General features: G+C 29.3%; 1 non-coding gene across 1 annotated transcript; it reads left to right on the top strand.

Annotated features, from left to right (window-relative positions):
• Nucleotides 1-7657: 7657 nt before the first annotated feature.
• Nucleotides 7658-7730, top strand: TRNAS-ACU (transfer RNA serine (anticodon ACU)). Its single transcript has one exon. It is a non-coding gene; the product is annotated as a tRNA-Ser (tRNA).
• The last annotated feature ends 12944 nt before the right edge of the window (nt 7731-20674 follow it).

Below are 20674 nucleotides of genomic sequence, written 5' to 3'. Positions count from 1 at the left end.
AAGTATGTTATTTGATCGATGTTGATTATATACTCAATATTATTTTAAATCAAGTAGTTAAGATGTGAGATAAGCCCATTGAGTAAATGAAGGATTTTGATGAAAAAAAATACATACTTGCTTGTATTTTACGTTTGTCCAAAACTTTGTTCACATATTCTTAGTTGTTATTAATTATCAAATATGTCCCTTAAGAAGTTTATTCTGTAAAAAAAATATCGTATGTTGTTATTATATACAACTCTTAGAAATTTCAGGAACATAATTGTCAATAAAGAGTAGAATGGTAAATGTTACAAAGCGTATAAAGTGATCACTTTTATTAGATAAAGACAGGTCACAGTCCTGTCAATGCCTAGACTTTCATATTCTTTTTATGTTTGTTGAGATATCAATGAGAACTCTTTTTCAAATTCAATTATGCCTTTATATGATTATTATAATTTTATAAATAAAAAAAACTTTTAGTATGAAAAAAAACAGAGAATAAAAAAAAATACTCAATTTTCTTTGAAATTAAATTGTAATTTCTATAAAATAAACCACATTTCAATTAATTAATGGGCATACTTTGCGAAACCAAAGCACGAAGCGCGTGATTGAAGACTCCCCCCTTGAACGGGAAAGAAAGTATGGCTAAACCGCAGTGCAATTCATTATTGAATTGTTTTGGAGCCAGTTCAGGGCGATTTAATATGAAACTTTTGTCCGAGTGTCGAGGCTTTCAGAATTTTGACGCGGCGTGAGAAATGCAAAAAGTTTCAGAGGAAAAATAGCCTACTACAAAATACGGCATGTTCCAAAAATATTATACACTTATATAAACACTTTACTGTTTATTTATTATATTGTAAACAATAATTTACACACAATATTTTGAGTGTAAATTCGTTTTGAGTGTAGAGTCCAAATAGTGGTCACAAATAGGGTTTCTACACTTATATGTTATTCATATTGATATCTCAACATAGATGTAAAAAAAACGGAGATCTGTGTTTAGTTTAGTCTGTCTTTGTCTGTGTACAAAGTCTGGGACTTGTCATAGGCTGATTTATTCACTCATGATAATTTGACAACCACATTAAAATTACTTAAATTATCGAAACTTGTACATATCCTCTAATTATCACTTTCTTTCACAGGTTAGTTCTCGACAGCATCTATGGTTGAGTTTAATAAATTTTTATTTACCAGAGATCCTTATCAATATCCTTGATTTTTAAGTATAACATTATTTTATTAAAAAAAAATATCCTCTCATTTCTGTTGAATTAATCTGATTCTCAAAATAGCAAATAACTTCTTTTTGTTTACTTAAATGAGCTATGTTATTTATTTATAACAAAGCAATGTCGTTAAGTTTTTGCATTCGCACCTTCTGTGTTACAGCTAATTTAAATAATTAACAAAACAAAAAAAAAACATTCGTTTTCTATTGATCTTAGCATTTTTGACGTCAAACCAAAAGTGTTGCTTAGAAAATAATAATTAATCATGCAGTATATGTAGAGTTCTTCTTTTAGAACAAGTAGAGCCCTATAGTGCATGATTCATTCTTATTTTCCTAGCAAGGCTTTTTGTTTGACGTTAAATAATGCTTAGATTAATAGAAAATTAACCTTTAGAAAAAATCCCGAAAACGAAAGCCTAAAAAAATATTTTAAACTGTATAGAAAAAAACTTTTTTTTCTCATCAAAAATACCAAAGAAAAATATTACAAAACAAAAATAGATTTTGCAGAAAATGACAGTAAGAGAATGTGGAATATAATAAATGATATAATTGATAAAAAACACCCCCAGCAAAAAAAAATAATGTACCTCTCAAACGAAAATTCACGAATTCATTGCTTAGAAATGCCTCACAAAACTGCTAATATGTTTAATAATTTTTTTGCCAGTGTTGGTAAAAATTTAGCGCAAAAAATCCCTACTCAAACTAATTCCGATATTTTCAAAACAGATACTCCAACTTCCAATAATATATTAGCATCATTACAAATAACATCCCAGGAGGAAATTGAAGAAATCATAACAAATATGAAAGGAGGATCTGCCCCGGGATACGACGGACACTCTGTTAATACATTAAAGTTCATAAAAAAACAAATCTCTAAACCTTTGACACACATCATAAACCTTAGCCTCACAACCGGTATATTCCCTTCAATTTACAAGAAAGCCATTATCATCCCCATCTACAAATCTGGAAATCCAGAATCAGTCACAAATTACCGACCTATATCTCTCATATCAAACATAGGTAAAATCATCGAAAAAATCATTAAAAAAAGACTGTCCACATATGTAAATAAATTTAATATAATCAATGAAAACCAATACGGATTCATGGAAAAAAGAAGCACACAAGATGCAATTGCCAAACTATCATACATCATCCAAGATTCTCTCGATAAATCACTCAACTGTATAGGAATTTTTGTCGACCTAAGAAAAGCTTTCGACAGTATTTCTCATGATAAACTTCTATTAAAACTAAAATCTGTCGGAATTACGGGTAAAGCCTTAAAACTTTTCCAGAGTTATCTTCTCGAAAGAACCCAAATTGTCAAAATCAATGAAGCCTATAGCCAACCCCTTACTAGTAATTTCGGTATACCTCAGGGTACAGTCTTAGGCCCTTTACTATTTATCATCTATGTCAACGACATATTTCACCAAAACATCAGCGGTAACATAATATCCTATGCTGACGACACCGCAATAGTTATAAACGGACCCAACTGGAATACCGTAAATGATCGCGCAAATAAGGACATGAAAATCCTAAAATTCTGGTTTGACAATAATCTATTATCCCTAAATACAGATAAAACATTCTTTATCCCATTTTGTATCCATAAACTCAAAATACCGACAAATATAAAAATTACAATTCACAATGGTGACTGCAGGAATTCAAATTGCAAAAACTTATGTTCTGTTTTATGTCCAAAAAAAGAAATAAAATATCTAGGTGTTATAATAGACCAACATTTTAAATACCATAGTCACATTAATGAACTTGTAAAACGAATAAGAAAATGCATATATATATTCATTAGAATCCGAAACATACTAACCATCGACAACCTAAAAAGAGTTTACTATGCTATCGTTCACTCACTACTACAGTATGGCATTATTGCATGGGGAGGCTCATACAACAACATACTGAACTCAGTGAAAATAGTACAGAAAACCATAATTAAAGTCATCTTGAAAAAAAAAAACATATTTCCAACAAAATTATTATTTAAAAAATTTCAAGTCCCAAATATAGAATCCATTTATAAAAAAACCGCAGTTTTTCAAATACTAAAGGGTGACAACTACTTAAATTTAACAAAGAATTTATCATCGAGATTCTCTAACGATTTTTCTATTCCAAAATGCAACACCAAGCAATTTCAGCAAAACTTCAAATATTTGGCAATCAAACATTTCAATAAACTCCCTAAAGAAATAAAAAAAATAGATGATATAAAAATCCTCAAGAAAAAAATTAAAGCTCTATACATTTAAATCTTTAAAAAAATATATTAAAAAAACTATTATATCTTTTATTATATAACATTAAACCACGAGTGTAAGTCCCTTTCCAAGCACAAGAGCTCAGACTCTTTTATGGAGAGGCACAGCGAATCGAAATATAAAAGTTCTACATATGTATAAATGATTCAAATGTTATTATGTTATAAATAAAAATGTAAATATATTAAATGAATAAAAAAAAAAAAAAAAAAACCTAAGCATTATTTGACGTAGTTTAAAAGCGTTGCTTGGAAAATAATAATGAATCATGCACTATAGGGTTAATGAGGAGAAAATAAATAATTCTTACTTGGGACGGAGGAAACATAAGAACTGGTTTATAACTAGTTTCCGCCATTTTCCGCGTTTGACAGTTTAATAATCTATTTATGGCGGGAGCGCGACTGAGTGTTGCCAGGCGGAGAATGGAAATTATATGGAAGCATCGGAAGTTAAGAGGAATATCGTGTTCCTCGGCTGAGCAAGTACCTTCTAGATGGTGGAATAATAAGGAAGAAGACGGTAATAATAATTATGATCGTAGACCCATTCATAGTTGTTGTTGTTGTCGGTTGTAGAGCGAGGGGTTCCTTGAGAACTTTCAAACGAAGATCGCTTGTCATATTGGAACTTACTTAGAGAGTATCTCTTGTATTCGTGACATTGTGAAATATCTTTAAGAGTATTTTTTTGGCAAACTTATCTGTATAGTCAACGAGGGCTCCTTTTACTTTTATACTACATTTTGAGTATGTCCAAATACATTTTGAGTGTGTCCGAATACTCGTTCAAAAATCTGGAAAATCTCAAATTAGGAGTTATTTTTATGTTGTCAATAATGGGTAGCAATGGTAAATATTACGCGTGTGTAAAGTGTGTCACTTAAACCAGCTTATAACCGGCTTATTATATAAATTTTTGACTTTCATATTCTTTTTCATCTTTGCCGGAATATCAAAAAAATATAAAAGATGTTTTTTTTTTATATAAATTATTTTTAGCTTCTTCTTCTTTTTCATGGACTTCTTCTTCTTCTTTGACCTCCAGTGCTGGATACAGGCTTCTCCCGTATATTTCCATTTCCTTCGGTCGGTTGCTGCTTGCAGCCATTTTCTACACCCCACAGCGATTTTGTCGTCGGACCATCTCTTTTGGGGTCTTCCGATGCCTCTTTTATTCTCCCAAGGTTTCCTTTCTCAATTTTTTTGGGGTCCATCTTGTGGTGTCCTGTCTTACAATATATCCTGTCAATTGCCATTTTTTTGTTAGCTAAATAGATACAATTTGTGGTTAGAGCATGGGACGTGATAGTCAAAGATCCCGGGTTCGAGTGCCAAAGAAGACAGCTACTCTTTTGTGAGATTTGATTATTTCATGTGTTTAAAGTCATTTCCTCTGTATTTTTATTTTTTATTATCAAACTGCTTTATTCGCAGATAAATATTATAAAAAAATTGAAATATCACAAATTTGTAAAATTTTAATACTCAAATATATGAGAAATATAAGATCCACTAAATTTATAACTCTATTCACATGTTGAGTGTGATCAAATACTTTTCACAAATTTGGGTTTCTCCACTTAGGCATAATTTTATAATTTTTTGACATCTCGACATGGATGAAAAAGTCTGGGTATAAATGCAGGACGTTTGATCCGTCAAAGGCTGGTTTAAGTGATTTCTTTATTTACGTGCAAAATTCACTGTTCTACCTATGATTGACAACCACACCAATCTAATTTTTAAAATTCGTACGTACGAGTTTATAACAGCCATCAATGTTGGATTAAGAAAGCTTTTATTTAGGAGATACCCTTTTTTTTTGGGTGTATGCAAGAATCGAGCCTCGGATTATTTTTACATACTGCAAAACGCTTGAAACCGAAAAATGTAATAATAATACGACATTAATTTCAAAATGCTTGTGAAGTACTGATAATATTAAAAACCTATGGAACAACATTGCAATCGAAAAAAAAGAAAATCGTAAGTGATGGCAGCTGTCAAGAAGCACACTGTCCGCCATGTAAAATATTTAGTATTAATAGATAGCGCTGCCATTGCGGTGAAATAAGGTACTTTAAAAACAATGTGTTTTACCTGTCACAGGTAAAAACCTCTTTAGGAAAATTAAGATTGTAGAATTTTAGGAGATTTGAGATTTTGAATTAATGAACATTTACATTTTTATATGCAAGTTATTTAAATCAAGTTAAAAGATATCCATTTAAATTAATTAACTGCTTTTTTAAACAATTGTTTAAAATGTGAATTGCTTATTTAAAATAATTGCATTCAAATTTGAAAATTAAATTCAAAGCTGAATATTAAATTAATGGGGCGAATCTTAGCGAGCTTTTAAAAGGAAATTCATTAACGTAATACCGGTTAAGTAGTGCTTAATTACTGCTTATTAAATAGAGGATGTTGTATTCCGTATATTACCGGGAAGTTTGAGCAAATCTCTACTACACTATTTTCAATCCTAAAAGCTTTGTAGTGTTAATTAATAGGTAAATATAATAGATTATTGATAACATTGTGTCTGCGAACAAAAGTCACCTAAATTAAAATCGATGTCGATACGAGGGTACGTTAGTAACAATTTACAAAGTAAAGTGGCCATTCAGTCAATACGAGGGGACGTTAGTATCTTCGTTGGATTTTTAAATCGTACAAAGACACTTTTTAAGGTAAAGTGGCCATTTAAATCGATACGAGGGTACGTTGGTATCTTCATTGGATTTTTAAATCGTACAAAGACACTTTATAAAGTAAAGTGGTCATTTATGTCGATACGAGGGTACGTAAGTATCTTCATTAGAATTTTAACATTTTAATTTGAAAATTATAAATAAGAAGATACTTTATAAAATGAAGTGGCCATTTATTTCGATAAGAGGGTACGTTAGTACTTACCTATTATCTTCATTTGATTTTAAATATTTTGAATTGAAAATAATAAACAAACCAATATTTCGGAAAAATACTATCCGTGATAAACTACTACAAAGACAGTTTATAAAGTAAAGTGGCCATCTACATCGATACGAGGGTACGTTAGTATCTTCGTTGGATTTTTAAATTTTTAAATTAAAATTTATAAACACGAGCATAGTTTATAAAGTGAAGTTGCCATTTATTTCAATAAGAAGGTACGCTAGTATCTTCATTAGATTTGAAATATTTTAAATTGAAAATAATAAACAAACCAATATTTCGGAAAAATACTGACCGCGATAAACTACTACAAAGACAGTTTATAAAGTGAAGTGGCCATATATGTCGATACGAGGGTACGTTAGTACCTCCGCTAGATTCTTAATATTTTAAATTGAAAATACTAAACACACAAATATTTATGAAAAACACTGTCTGTGATTTACTACAAAGACACTTTATAAAGAAAAGTGGCCATTTATTTCGATACGGGGTAAGTAAGTATTTTCGTCGGATTTTTAACATTTTAAATTATTACGCAATATGGCGGATCTACGTCATTGAATATAAGAATACATTTCCATAATCCTCTCGTTTGGATGCTGTATCGTTCGGTCAGACGTAAGATCAACAAAGATGGCGTCTATAAAATGTGCGCAGGGCGGAAGAAGCGACGAAGTGACACATAAAACCGCCGTAACTGTCTCAGACATCGTTGGGATTTGAAAATACGACTGTCGATTCAAAACTCTCTCAAACCTTCACGACTGGAATCACTGACGTGAAAAAATTGACACCGGAATTCATTAAAAAAGATTTCATTTTATTGCTCTTTAACCGTATATAAAGTTGTTTTATTATTAAGGAAGATTCTGATATTAATACTGATAAAATAATCATTTTGGATTTTTTATTTCACTCCGCCTCCGTAGTGTAATGGCCAGCACGCTCGGCTACCTGTACTGGAGGTCCCGAGTTCGATTCCCAGGGGGGTCAAATAAATATAAGCGATTTTTTCACTCGTATATTTATTCAACATTACCTTGGACTGGTACAGGAAGCGGAGGGCTGATCACCTTTCCTTCATGTGTTAACGATCAAGTTAACACTGCGTTTATATGATGCAGTGTCCTATGCACCATTGGGGTGCGGATAAGGGTTTGAATGAATTATCTCACTCCGCCTCCGTAGTGTAATGGTGAGCACGCTCGGCTACTGTACTGGAGGTCCTGGGTTCGATTCCCAGGGGGGGCAAAATAAATATAAGCGATTTTTTCACTCTTTTATTTATTCAATATTACCCTGGACTGGTACCTGAAGCGGAGGGCTGATCACATTTCCTTTATGTGTTAACGATCAAAATTTGAATAGCGTGGTTGTCAATCATGGGTAGAATTGGTGAATGTTACACGTGTGTAAAGTGATCACTTAAACCAGCCTATAACGGTCGTAAGCCCTGTAAATGTTCAAACTTTCTATATATTCTTCTTCATCTATGTTGAGATGTCAAATAATATGAAATAACTCCTATAATTGGAGGTAATCCAGATTTGTAAACAAGTATTTGGACACACTCAAAATGTTGTTAATAAAATATAAAATGCACTAAATCGATCCAAATTCCAATTTTTCGCTGTCTACCACTTGACTAGACTGTCGAAATAATATTTATTTTTTAAACTACGTGTTCCGTATTGTTCATCTCTGGAATTTCTTTAGCTGGCTACGTTCTACGACGTAAACCTCTCTGGAAAACCACCCACGATCTTCAATGAACATACAAACGTTCTCTCGTCCATTCACCTTAAGCCTTAAAGTAATATACTCACCTTGCAATTCAACAAATGCATTTAAAATCCTTTTATACATTTTACCACTTTATCAACACGAAAACATTATTTACTAAATCGTTTAGTATTATTAATTGATTTGGAATTAAATATGTTGATTTTTAAAATCAAACATTATTTATTATTAGACCATTAATTTAGATTTATTTCACACGACTAGTTTTGAAAACTACAAATGTTTTCATTGACAGGTGAAAATAAAAACTAACGAGCGAAAATCATTCTGGTATTGGTTAAGGTAGGTGGGGTGGGGAAACAGGGGGATAAGGGATGGAACTTGGTTTAATGTTGTGGTCCCGTGGTTAGTGTCGCGGACTCTTATACCAGAGTTTTTTGATTCGAACCCACTCTACCACTATTTGATACCTATTTCTAATAATGAGCTGCTTAGGCTCACAGAAATAATATGAAATTGAAATATTTGTGTAAATAATAAAAACACAAATATTTCTATTTATTTTAAAAAAAAATCTTTTTTATGAAAGAATGTGGAAGTCTGAACATCCCAGGGCTTCCGACCTGGCATTTGGTTGCCTTAAGCGATCACTAATAATAGGGAGATGGTAAACATTACACAAGTGCATAAAGTAATCACTTAGGCTTAGTAATCACCTACACTTAAGCCAAATGCCAGGTTGCATGCCCTGGAATGCTCAGACTTCTCATAAAAAGGAAAAATGATACATGTTTCACATCAAGTTGAGACACATTTAAAATGGACACCTCATCCGTAGGGTGAATAACCCAGTATCTGATATAAGAATAATGTTAATATTCATATATTAAATGGTAAATCAAACACAGATATTTTGAGTCTACTAAGTTTATTTAACATTTAAAATATAAATTAAAATGGGTTTCTACACATTAAACGCCAAAAAACTTTAAATATTATTAATATCATCATCATATCAGCCCGTTGAGGTCCATTGCTGGACTTAGGCCTCCCCCTTCCGCCTCCATTCCTTCCGATCCTTATATTATATTGCGATATTGATATTGCTAACACAAATTTCAATTAAATTATGTATTCAGCTAAGACAAAAAAAAGATTAAAAATGTCAAATTAGCTAAAAGGAGTGGAGTAGAGTCCACGATACTAACAATATGATTTTCAACCCAACTCTTATATAAATATAAATAAATAAATAAATATATATATATATATATATATATATATATATATATATATATATATATATATATATATATATATATATATATATATATATATATATATATATATATATATATATATATATATATATATTCATAAAATTCAATTTCAATTCGTCGGCAGTTCTCGTCAGAACTTCGGGACGCGGGGGAGGATGCAAGGGAGCTGGCAGCCGACAGAAAAGCCTGGAGACAGTTTGTGGACTCCATATGCTCCACCTAGGGAGCGGATATGGTTTATTATTATATATAAATATATATGTATGTATGTATATATATATATATATATATATATATATATATATATATATATATATATATATATATATATATATATATATATATATATATATATATATATATATATATATATATATATATATATATATATATATATATATATATATATATATATATATATATATATATATATATATATATATATATATATATATATATATATATATTTATATATTTATATATGTATAAATATATATATATATATATATATATATATATATATATATATATATATATATATATATATATATATATATATATATATATATATATATATATATATATATATATATATATATATATATATATATATATATATATATATATATATATATATATATATATATATATATATATATATATATATATATATATATATATATATATATATATATATATATATATATATATATATATATATATATATATATTTATATATTTATATATGTATAAATATATATATATATATATATATATATATATATATATATATATATATATATATATATATATATATATATATATATATATATATATATATATATATATATATATATATATATTTATATATGTATATATATATATATATATATATATATATATATATATATATATATATTTATATATATATATATATATATATATATATATATATATATATATATATATATATATATATATATATAGCTTTTGATTTTCCGATCAGAACGTTATTTATCCGCCGACCTAAAGGTAGATCTCTTGATTTGTAGTTTTAACATCCACCTCACGTTTTACTTTAAAGAAGAGGGATGATATTTTTTCCGTTCGACTCCCACCCCTTGTGAAGTTCAGATCAAAGCAGGCATCGTCCCCGATCGAGTGCCATGAATGAAGGTTGACGCCATTTAAATGCCTCCAAGACAAATAGTTTAACAGTAATTTGTGAAAAGGCTGTGAGATTTCAATAGAATATAAATGACTTATCCTCCTTTTCGTTAATTAATCTTCACTTGTACAAAGTAAAATTGACGAATGATTATGGTTAGTCAGTCTTTCAATTAACTATTTAAGAAAAAAAATATGCTATGAATTATTTTCGATCTTGTTCATACCACATTATAATTTTAATGTGTTTAAAAACGTTTAAATTCTATAATTTATTGTTTTTGTTATACTTTAGTATTGAAAAATCATCTATTTATTTTAGACTTTTAAAACTTTTTTAACGATTTTTTTTGACGTGTCGAAAAGAATATGGAATTTAAGGTATTTAAATTGCTTGTTTAAAGACCTGTCATAGGCTGGTTAAATGATCACTTTACACACGCGTAACATTTACTATTCTACCCTTGATTGACACCCATACTAATAAAATTTTAGAAGTCAAATATATATGGTATGACAAATCTTATGACATTCCGTGGTTGAGTTTACAATAGCCATCTTTGATTCGGTTGAGAAAGCAGAGACCCTTTTATTGAGTATGCACAAATATTAATGAAGAAGTATTTTAAACAAATAATAAAAATTCACACATTAATTCGGCAATCACGGTAATATCTATGCATTTTTAATTTATGTTTAATTTGGTAAATACTACTATTTCTTATATATCTATAGTGACAAATGTTTCAATGCATTCCATATCATTGCAGAATGCATCAAAACACGCGTCACGATAGATACTAATAGTGGCATTAACCAAGTAAAACTTAAAATTAAAAATGTAAAATATAATTTCTTGAATGTTTTTCACAGATACTTTGTGGCACATTTTATAAACTTTACAAAATGATACAAATTTGTTGAAATCACTTTTTTATTATAAGTACACTTTTTAACCTACCGGTTTCGACAAGAACCTTGTCATCATCAGGGTTTATTGAATTCTAAAACATTAAAAACATTAAAATACTCGATTAAATTTCCTTACCAAAAACTTGTGTGGAAGTTTTTGGTGACAATGATGACAAGGTTCTTGTCGAAACCGGTAGGTTAAAAAGTGTACTAATAACAAAAAAGTAGTTAAAACAAAGTTGTTTAATTTCATAAAGTGTATAATATATGTCCGCTTCCGTGGTGAAATGGTCAGCGTGTTTAGCTGCCATGCTGGAGGTCCCGGGTTCGATTCCCAGGGGGGGTGAAAACAAACATTAGTGATTTTACACTGTCATATTTATTTAATATTACCCTGGACTGGTTCCTGAAGCGCAAGAGCGATATTTTCCCTACAGCGATTAGACTGTAGCTTTCTACAAAATTGAATAGACTTAAACCATTCCTCGAATTACTTTAAGTATCTGCATAAAGAATGTCGTCACGATTCTGTGCCTTCAAAGTTCGACTAACTAAAGATGTAAATAACGGATTGAGAAGCCATCCGGCTATCAACTTTAGCGAGAGCTTGGCACGTTTTTAATTTACCGTCGCAGTTCTCAGTTCCCCGTACATCTGGGCCTGACACCCTCCTCAGGCACTTGAAACTCAATTACCCTTTGACGGAAAATGACTTACAGACTGATAAAGCTTCTTATAGGATGAAGACACCAGCAGCTAAAAGCTACACGCTGTACGCTGAAATGTATACATCCTGATGCACTTACAAATAACAATGCACTCTTATACAGCTCGATTGCAATCATTTTATATCAAAGAGCTTTTACTATTTATTTTATCAAAATTAAACACATGAATTTACCACTTTAATGAGTTTGATTTATTTATACGACTAGTTTCCAAAACGACAGATGTTTTCATGTTATGGTACAAATTAAAACAATTAATTAATTAATTGTTTTAATTAGTACCAGAAAATGAAAACATCTGTCGTTCTCGAAACTAGTCGTATATAGAAATGAAACTCGTTAAAGTGGTATACTCAAGTGTTTAATTTTAATAAAATAATCATGTTATTCCACAAAGTTAATGTCCAAACAATAAATGGTATATTTATTATTTATTTAACAACAGTATTTTTTATATTTATTCATTTGAGTTAACAACAGTAATACATATAAAACAAAACATTAAGGAATATACATTTAACAAGCCAATTATAGTCAACTACAAAATCATAAAGATAGTCTGCATTTTTATAAAGTCTTAAAGTTTATATAAAGTGTGTATTTTTAACAAATAAGCATTCAGTGAAGAATTTTATTTTTTTATATTTTATCATACGCATAATTGAAAATTTACAGTTTTACAGCCTTCAGGGAGTTTTCCCGTGTTTAGAGTACATTTTACGATATTTGTTTATAAAACTAATTTAATGAACATTTTTACAAATACGACATAGCAGAATGATGCAATCTATTTCAGGTCTACTAACCTCATTTATACATTTATGAGTAGCTCTTTTGTACTATTTTGTCTTCTTAGTTTATTTTTTAAGGACTTTATAGATAGTGAAAGCAGGTTGTATGCACAACTTTGTTGCATAATAATAAAAGTTTTTTGGACCAAAAGAGATACGTCTTAGGTTTTGTTCAATTATACTGATTCATATGATGCTTAAAATGTGAAAAATCATATATTTTATTTACTGCTTATTCCACCGTCACAAACGCGCAGGTACTAATCATATTGCCATGCATTATTGAAAAATAAATTCAAATCAACATTTCATAATAAACAAAATTCTCTTACCCTATACTGCACTGATTTCAATAATTTTCTTTTTAAACACAGTTTTACAGAAATGCTTTAAGCACAAAAAATACTTAATGAAAAGAATAACATTCAATTTACTAGAAATTTATTTAAAAATAAATTAATGAAATAAATTTTAAATAAGTGAATTTGATTAAATAACAACAAATAAATACTCTTATCGTTTTGACAAATAAGTAATATTTCGTTGTTTCTGGACGGGAATTATTTATAGGTTGAAAGGACAGAACTTAATAAATGTAGGAAAGTTCTCTAGAACTCTTTCCTTAAGTATCCTGAATAACTTCACCCATTCGACGGTATTGTGTTTGAAGATTCCTTAGACACTGTTCAAAAGGTTTTAGAACTACTCCGGGATATAAAATAGAACTATCAATATACAAAAAAAATATGCAAAGAAAAAAATAAATATATCGATACTTGATAATGAACTGGCTCCGAACTCTATCAAAATTTAAACTGAAGCAAATTGCTTATTTCATATTTTTTTAAAATTTTATTAATATTTTAACAAAGATGACAGGGTGAATAGAATTAGAAACGATGAAGTCTATTTTCATGTACATAGGTACATATGTATATCTATAGTTTGAATAAACCTTTTTTAGGATTAGTGAACATAATTGGTTTTAATGCCCTGGTAATGTAGACTGGAAGGATATTTAAAGATATTTACAGAAATTTTAGAATCAAAATATATTGATAAATTTGATAAGTTGGTTATTGGTATATTGATATATATATATATATATATATATATATATATATATATATATATATATATATATATATATATATATATATATATATATATATATATATATATATATATATATATATATATATATATATATATATATATATATATATATATATATATATATATATATATATATATATATATATATATATATATATATATATATATATATATATATATATATATATATATATATATATATATATATATATATATATATATATATATATATATATATATATATATATATATATATATATATATATATATATATATATATATATATATATATATATATATATATATATATATATATATATATATATATATATATATATATATATATATATATATATATATATATATATATATATATATATATATATATATATATATATATATATATATATATATATATATATATATATATATATATATATATATATATATATATATATATATATATATATATATATATATATATATATATATATATATATATATATATATATATATATATATATATATATATATATATATATATATATATATATATATATAAATATATATAATGTATATGTGTGTATGAATAAAAAGTATACTAATTTGAATTTGTTTGTCTAAGTGGTGAGAAAATAAATAGTGAAAAACAAATATTAAGCTGTATACTTCTGTTTTCTATTTTGTTTATCACGATAAGGGTAAATTTAAGAAAGGGTAAGAGTGATGAAAGGCGGGGTTGCGGTTAAATAGGGTCGAAATAAGAACCCCGATACTTTACGTTAAATCTAGGTCACATATTAATTAGGGTATAGTTATTGCACAATAAATGGTTAGTCCACAGTTAGGTCAAGGAATTTGACTGAGAATATCTCAAAATTAAGCTTGTGGCTAAATTATTGGTTGACTATATTATTCGATTATAGTAAAATTAGAAGGGGTAGTAGGGTATATATATTTTAAAATTGTAGGCTTAGAATATAACATCATTCAGTTGACGATTTAAATAGTCGTAAAAAATATTTTACTTCAGAATGTTGTATGAAAGTTGCAATTTTTATTAGTTTTTTCCTTCATAGCCATTTTTGAAAGATATGAATTCAATGGATACTGGAGGCCAAAATTAAAATAATGCTGAGGTTCAAGGATGGGTTTGGAGTATGTCAAAAATATTTTTTTAATTTAAAAAATAATAATTGCAAGGTTAAATTTTATAGTGGATTTATGTTTTCTTGCTTATTTTTAATCAAAAAATTTCTTACTCATGACTGAAAACTTATTTTAAACTTGTGACTTTATCAAAAGCAATATTTGATTTTAATCAAAATACGTGTCTTCAAATCAAAATAGATTTTAAGGAATAAATGGTATCAAGTAAAAATAGATAGATATTACTACAAAATGACTGTGGTATCAATTTACGAAAGAAATAATATCTTACATTTTTCGTCATTTCCTTTAAAATTGCAACGTATTGTGTTTGTCTTTAATTTGATTGATCTGCATTGTGTTGTATTAAACAAATAAAATACCACATTTAGACATCTCAACATAGTTGAAGAAGAACATACAAGTCTGGGTTTTTACAGGGCATATGGCATGTCATAGGCTGGTTAAGTAATGACGTGGAACATTCACCATTTAACTCGTGATTGACAACTAAAAAGCGGACCAAGTGGAAAACCACTGGAAATAGTGGGAAATGACTATGTGGGTAGGCCTGATTTGTGGACAATGATTAGACACACGCAAAAATGTTGGGAATTTATAATGCTAACTAAAAGTATTAAAAGCAAATTTTGGCATAATAAAATGAAAATAAAAAATCACGAATTCTTTCGTTTCCAATCATAGGTTCCATAATTTTTTTATTAAAAAAAAAATCTGTTTGGTTCTCTAGTTTAATTTGATAAAAAAGGGCATTGTTAAAAACGAACGCTTCTTCTCATAGAACCTTTTAAAGGCTAGTGTCCATGGCAAGGCTTTGACGCTCATTTATTATTTCTCATTTTACTGCAGTGCCATAAAGGGGAGAGTTCTACCCTTAATGTCATTAAAAATCACAGCTGATTCCGGGTTAAGGGTGGCAATTAAACTAGATACAGGGGGAGGTTTTTATTATCAGATAATATTTACCTACATTACATTATACTAACAAACTCCCGACCTTTTAATTAAAATGTGCAATGATATTATGGTAATTATGTGTACCATATATCGCTCACTTCTTTCAACAACGTCATATATAAAAAACCGACAATTTTCAGATGTTCATGTTTTCGGAATGACCAGAATATGTACTATATCCAAGCAAAAGCGGCATATTTCTAACTTAATATTTACCCGCTAAAGGGCAAACTTTTTTGTTGTTATTGAAAAAATTAAATTGTTCAACTAGGTTGAGTTACGTTACATTACATGGCTGTTATAACTCAAAATGCAATCAATAGATACATTTCTCTAGATTTATTTATGGAAAAGCTTTTAATGAAATCGGGTGTAAAAATACGAGTTGGAAGGGATGAACGGTGGCGTTTTCCCATTTTGACATTAATTAATATTTAAGTAATTTATATGAGACACTGTCTTGAATGAGTGCTTTGAATTTAGGAATGAAAAATAAGTTTTTAATTAAAATTGTATTTCGAAGATTTGTTTTTGGAACAATTAATTGCTTTATTGTTCCACTGTCAGTCCTTAAACAAAGGCGTCCTATTTTCAAAGGAAATATCTTCAGAGTAATAATTAAATTTGAAAATAATGCCTATATTTGTGCAGAAAAATCTTTATTTTAAATAAGAACGTTAGGGGAAGTTTTGTTACTGTACTTATGGAATAGAAAAAATGTTTTTAAAAATCATTTTTCAGTTTGTACGTTGTTATTTTTGCAAAGGAAGCGATATGTATATATCCAACAAAAATTGTGTAAAAACAATGTTTAATTATAATTATACCAAAACACTTATTTTTAACGCACATACTTCTTAATAAACTGGTATACACGAGTATTCTTCGTCTTTTAATCTTTTTCCGCGCCCAATGGTGCATAGGATACTGCATTGTATTGACAGAGGGTTATCTTGATTGTTACTTACATTTAGGCAAGATGATCACTCCTGTCCAGTCAAAGGTAATATAAAAAATATATAAGAATGTAAAATCACGAATATTTATTTTCATCCCCCGATATAAATCAAACCCGAGACCTCCAGCACGGAAGCTTAACACGCTTACCATTTCACCACGAAGGTGGACTAAAAAACGTGTTTTATATTTATATTTATAGGTACATTTATTTAATTGAGTTGGTGAATAAATAATTATAATCTTTATAAATAAAGATGTAAATATTCCAACTAACTTAAAAAACTAGCTAACCATCTTGCCGCTTCTCAGAAGGGGTAGGTAAAAACAATAAAATGCTACACCAATCTGTTTTTGTAAAACAATCTTTGCCTTTTCCACAATCACGCATACCCGTAATGTGATCACTTAAACCAGCTTTTGATAGGTCAAAGGTCCTGTAAATACCCAGAATTCCATATTCTTCTTTATCCATGCTAACACATCAATAAAACCTCGCTACTCCGGGATACTTAAAGCTTATAAAAACCCTTTTAAATTATTTATTTTAAAAGCATTAATGTAATTATTTTTGGCGTTACAAAGGGTAGCACACACCTTTTTGATTATCTAAAGTGTTGGGCAGAAAGGTTTTTCAACAGTCGTAAAAGTATTTCATATCACAGCTTAAAGCTGTAGTATTATTCGCTTAAAATTACAGTTACCGCGTTATGGTGCTAGGTACATAAATTGGGTAAGTACTGAGACTACGCCAAAAAATACAACGCTGGCAGAAGAAACAGAACACCGTAAACACGAACCTTTGTATTTCGCGTATTTTATTATGAAAGATAACCCAATATTAATATTAAAGATATGTTTTGAAGTTTTTTGAAGGTTTTAGATTAACAACATACAAGATATTTATTTAAGGAACAATTTTTATGGTAAAAATTTGTATTCATCTTTGTTCTAAACCTTGAGATGAACTAAAACCCATTTATATGGCATACAATGAAAAATAAAATATGCACTTTTATATATGCAAATATGTACTTAGTAACTGAAAAAAGATTTTAAATTAAAGTTTATTTTGAATCAACTGGATTAGGAATTGGTTTAAATTGTTTGTCTAAATATTGTTGTTTAAAGTATTAAACTAACTAACCATCACGCCGCTCTGCCACAGGGGTAGGCAGCGAAAATAACACGTCATACAAATCAGTTTAAAAAATAGGAATAACCCGCAAAGCTTCTACTTTTAGAGGCTTATCTGCAGGTAGGTAGTAAGGATAGGGAAGGTGAAAAATACATCACAAATACCCAGACCAATTGAAAATAAATATTTCTTGAATTTATTTCGCAATTGGCGGGAATCGAACCAGTGACGCCAGTTTCGCTGTCTAGCGTCTACCCAACTACGCCACGGCGCCTGTCACTTTGCAAACAATCTTTGCCTCTTTCACATTCATGCATCTCCGATACATACCCTCCGATTATTCCGAATTCTGACCTGACCACTTATTTTAAATACTCGATCATAGTAGCTTTCCCTTTGCCATAGAAACTTGTGTCGTGATAGATTTGAAGAAATAATGGTATTTACAAATACCATTATTAAATTAAATTTAAATATAAAATAATAGGGGGTTGAATTAATTCTCGCCGTTTTTTGTAGTGTTTTGAATTGAAAATATTTTTGTTTTTTAAAAGTAAGAATTTATTCTAAGTATTGCCCTTCTTTCTCGACTACTTTGGCCCATCTTTCAGGAAGAAGTCGTATTCCCCTATAAAAGAAAACCTTGTCTTTTGAGGCAATCCAATTTTCAACCCATAACTCGACTTCTCAATAACTTTTGAAAATTTCTCCCGATAATCCATGCTGCATGGACCAAAACAGATGATAATCGGATGGTGCGACGTCAGGGGAGTAGGGCGGGTGTGACAGAACCTTCCAGCCGAAGGAGTTTATCTGTTCTTTTACCACTTTGGCAACATGCGGGCGCGCGTTGTCGTGCAGAATGAGAATCAACTCGTGCCTGGCTGCATATTCTGGACGTTTTTCTTCAATTGCTGTTTTCAGTTTGATCATTTGCTGCTTATAAACCTCTGCTGTGACTGTTTGGCCTGCTTTGAGAAGCTCGAAAAAAATTACTCCCTGCTGATCCCACCAAATACAAAGCATCGATTTTGAGCCGTGAATGTTGCGTTTTGCAATGCTGGCTTCAGCAGGTAGTGGCCGACCTGGCTGGCAGATGACGAAGAAGATCCACTTCTCATCGCTGGTGATGACGCGATGCAAAAAACCTTTTCTGTGATGCCGTTGCAAGAGTGAATCACACATGCAAAGTCGCTTTTCTATATCCCTCTCCTTCAGAGCATACGGGACCCAGTTTCCCTGCCGATGAACAAGGCCCATAGACTTAATTTTGAGGCGGTTTGAGGCGGTTGAAAGTGCCACGGGGGTGTTCGAGGCAGCGGGTGACAGGAAAACAAAAAAACGAAAGGAATCAATTTAAATCTCAGAGAAATATTAGATTTTTATAAACGGCGAGAACTAATTCAACCCCCTAATAGATAAATAAATTTGAAATAAAAAATAGACTTTAATTTAAATATGCTTTACGGGAAATAATTATATGGAACGATTAAAGACAACAATTATATTCGTCAGCAAAAAGAAAAAAGGAAAATAAAGCATGTTTACTTATCTTTGATTCAAAAGTTTTATCGTTACAAAAATATGGTTCTACACTTCAGACATAGGGTTAATTAAAAAATAAACAGAGATCGTAAATGTACATATGTGGATACTTAGTCATAAAAATATAAATGCCAGTATTCACTGGGTACGAAGTGTTCCTGTTTTTTGTGGTTTCAATGATATCCTGAGCCATCCATAAAAATATTTTTCATTTATAATACAATTTTTATATTTTTTTACACGCTTAAAATACAAGTCCACCATCTTAGTGTAAGGTCAGCCCATTGGATTTGATTAGTAGGGACTCTCAATAAATATGAGGATTTTCGTTCTAATATTTATTTAAAATCACCTTGGACTGGTACCTGAAGCGCAGGACGACCTTGCTTTCATGCAATTGACAATTGACAATATCTATCTCCAAAAAATACTCATATTATCATTTCGATTTACTGCTTCGTCTATGTTGAGATATCGATTAATATCTTGATATAAATTAATCACAGTAGAGCAAATCCAGCATTTGATAACAAAATTCTTGTTTATTTTTTACTGTTGTTCTGACTATATCTGTATTCCACTCTTTGCTTTTGCTTTTTTACGTATCTTATTTACTTTGTTTTAAAATGTTATTATTTTCGTAGGTACCTTGTAAACCTTAATCCTAAAATGAGTAATGGAAATTACTCAT

This window comes from Brachycentrus maculatus, unplaced genomic scaffold, assembly GCF_059751285.1.
Source record: "Brachycentrus maculatus isolate JH-2025_06_01 unplaced genomic scaffold, ASM5975128v1 h1tg000345l, whole genome shotgun sequence".
NCBI lineage: Eukaryota > Metazoa > Arthropoda > Insecta > Trichoptera > Brachycentridae > Brachycentrus > Brachycentrus maculatus.
Note: the sequence above shows the minus strand (reverse complement) of the source record. Positions and strands in the feature narration are given on the sequence as shown.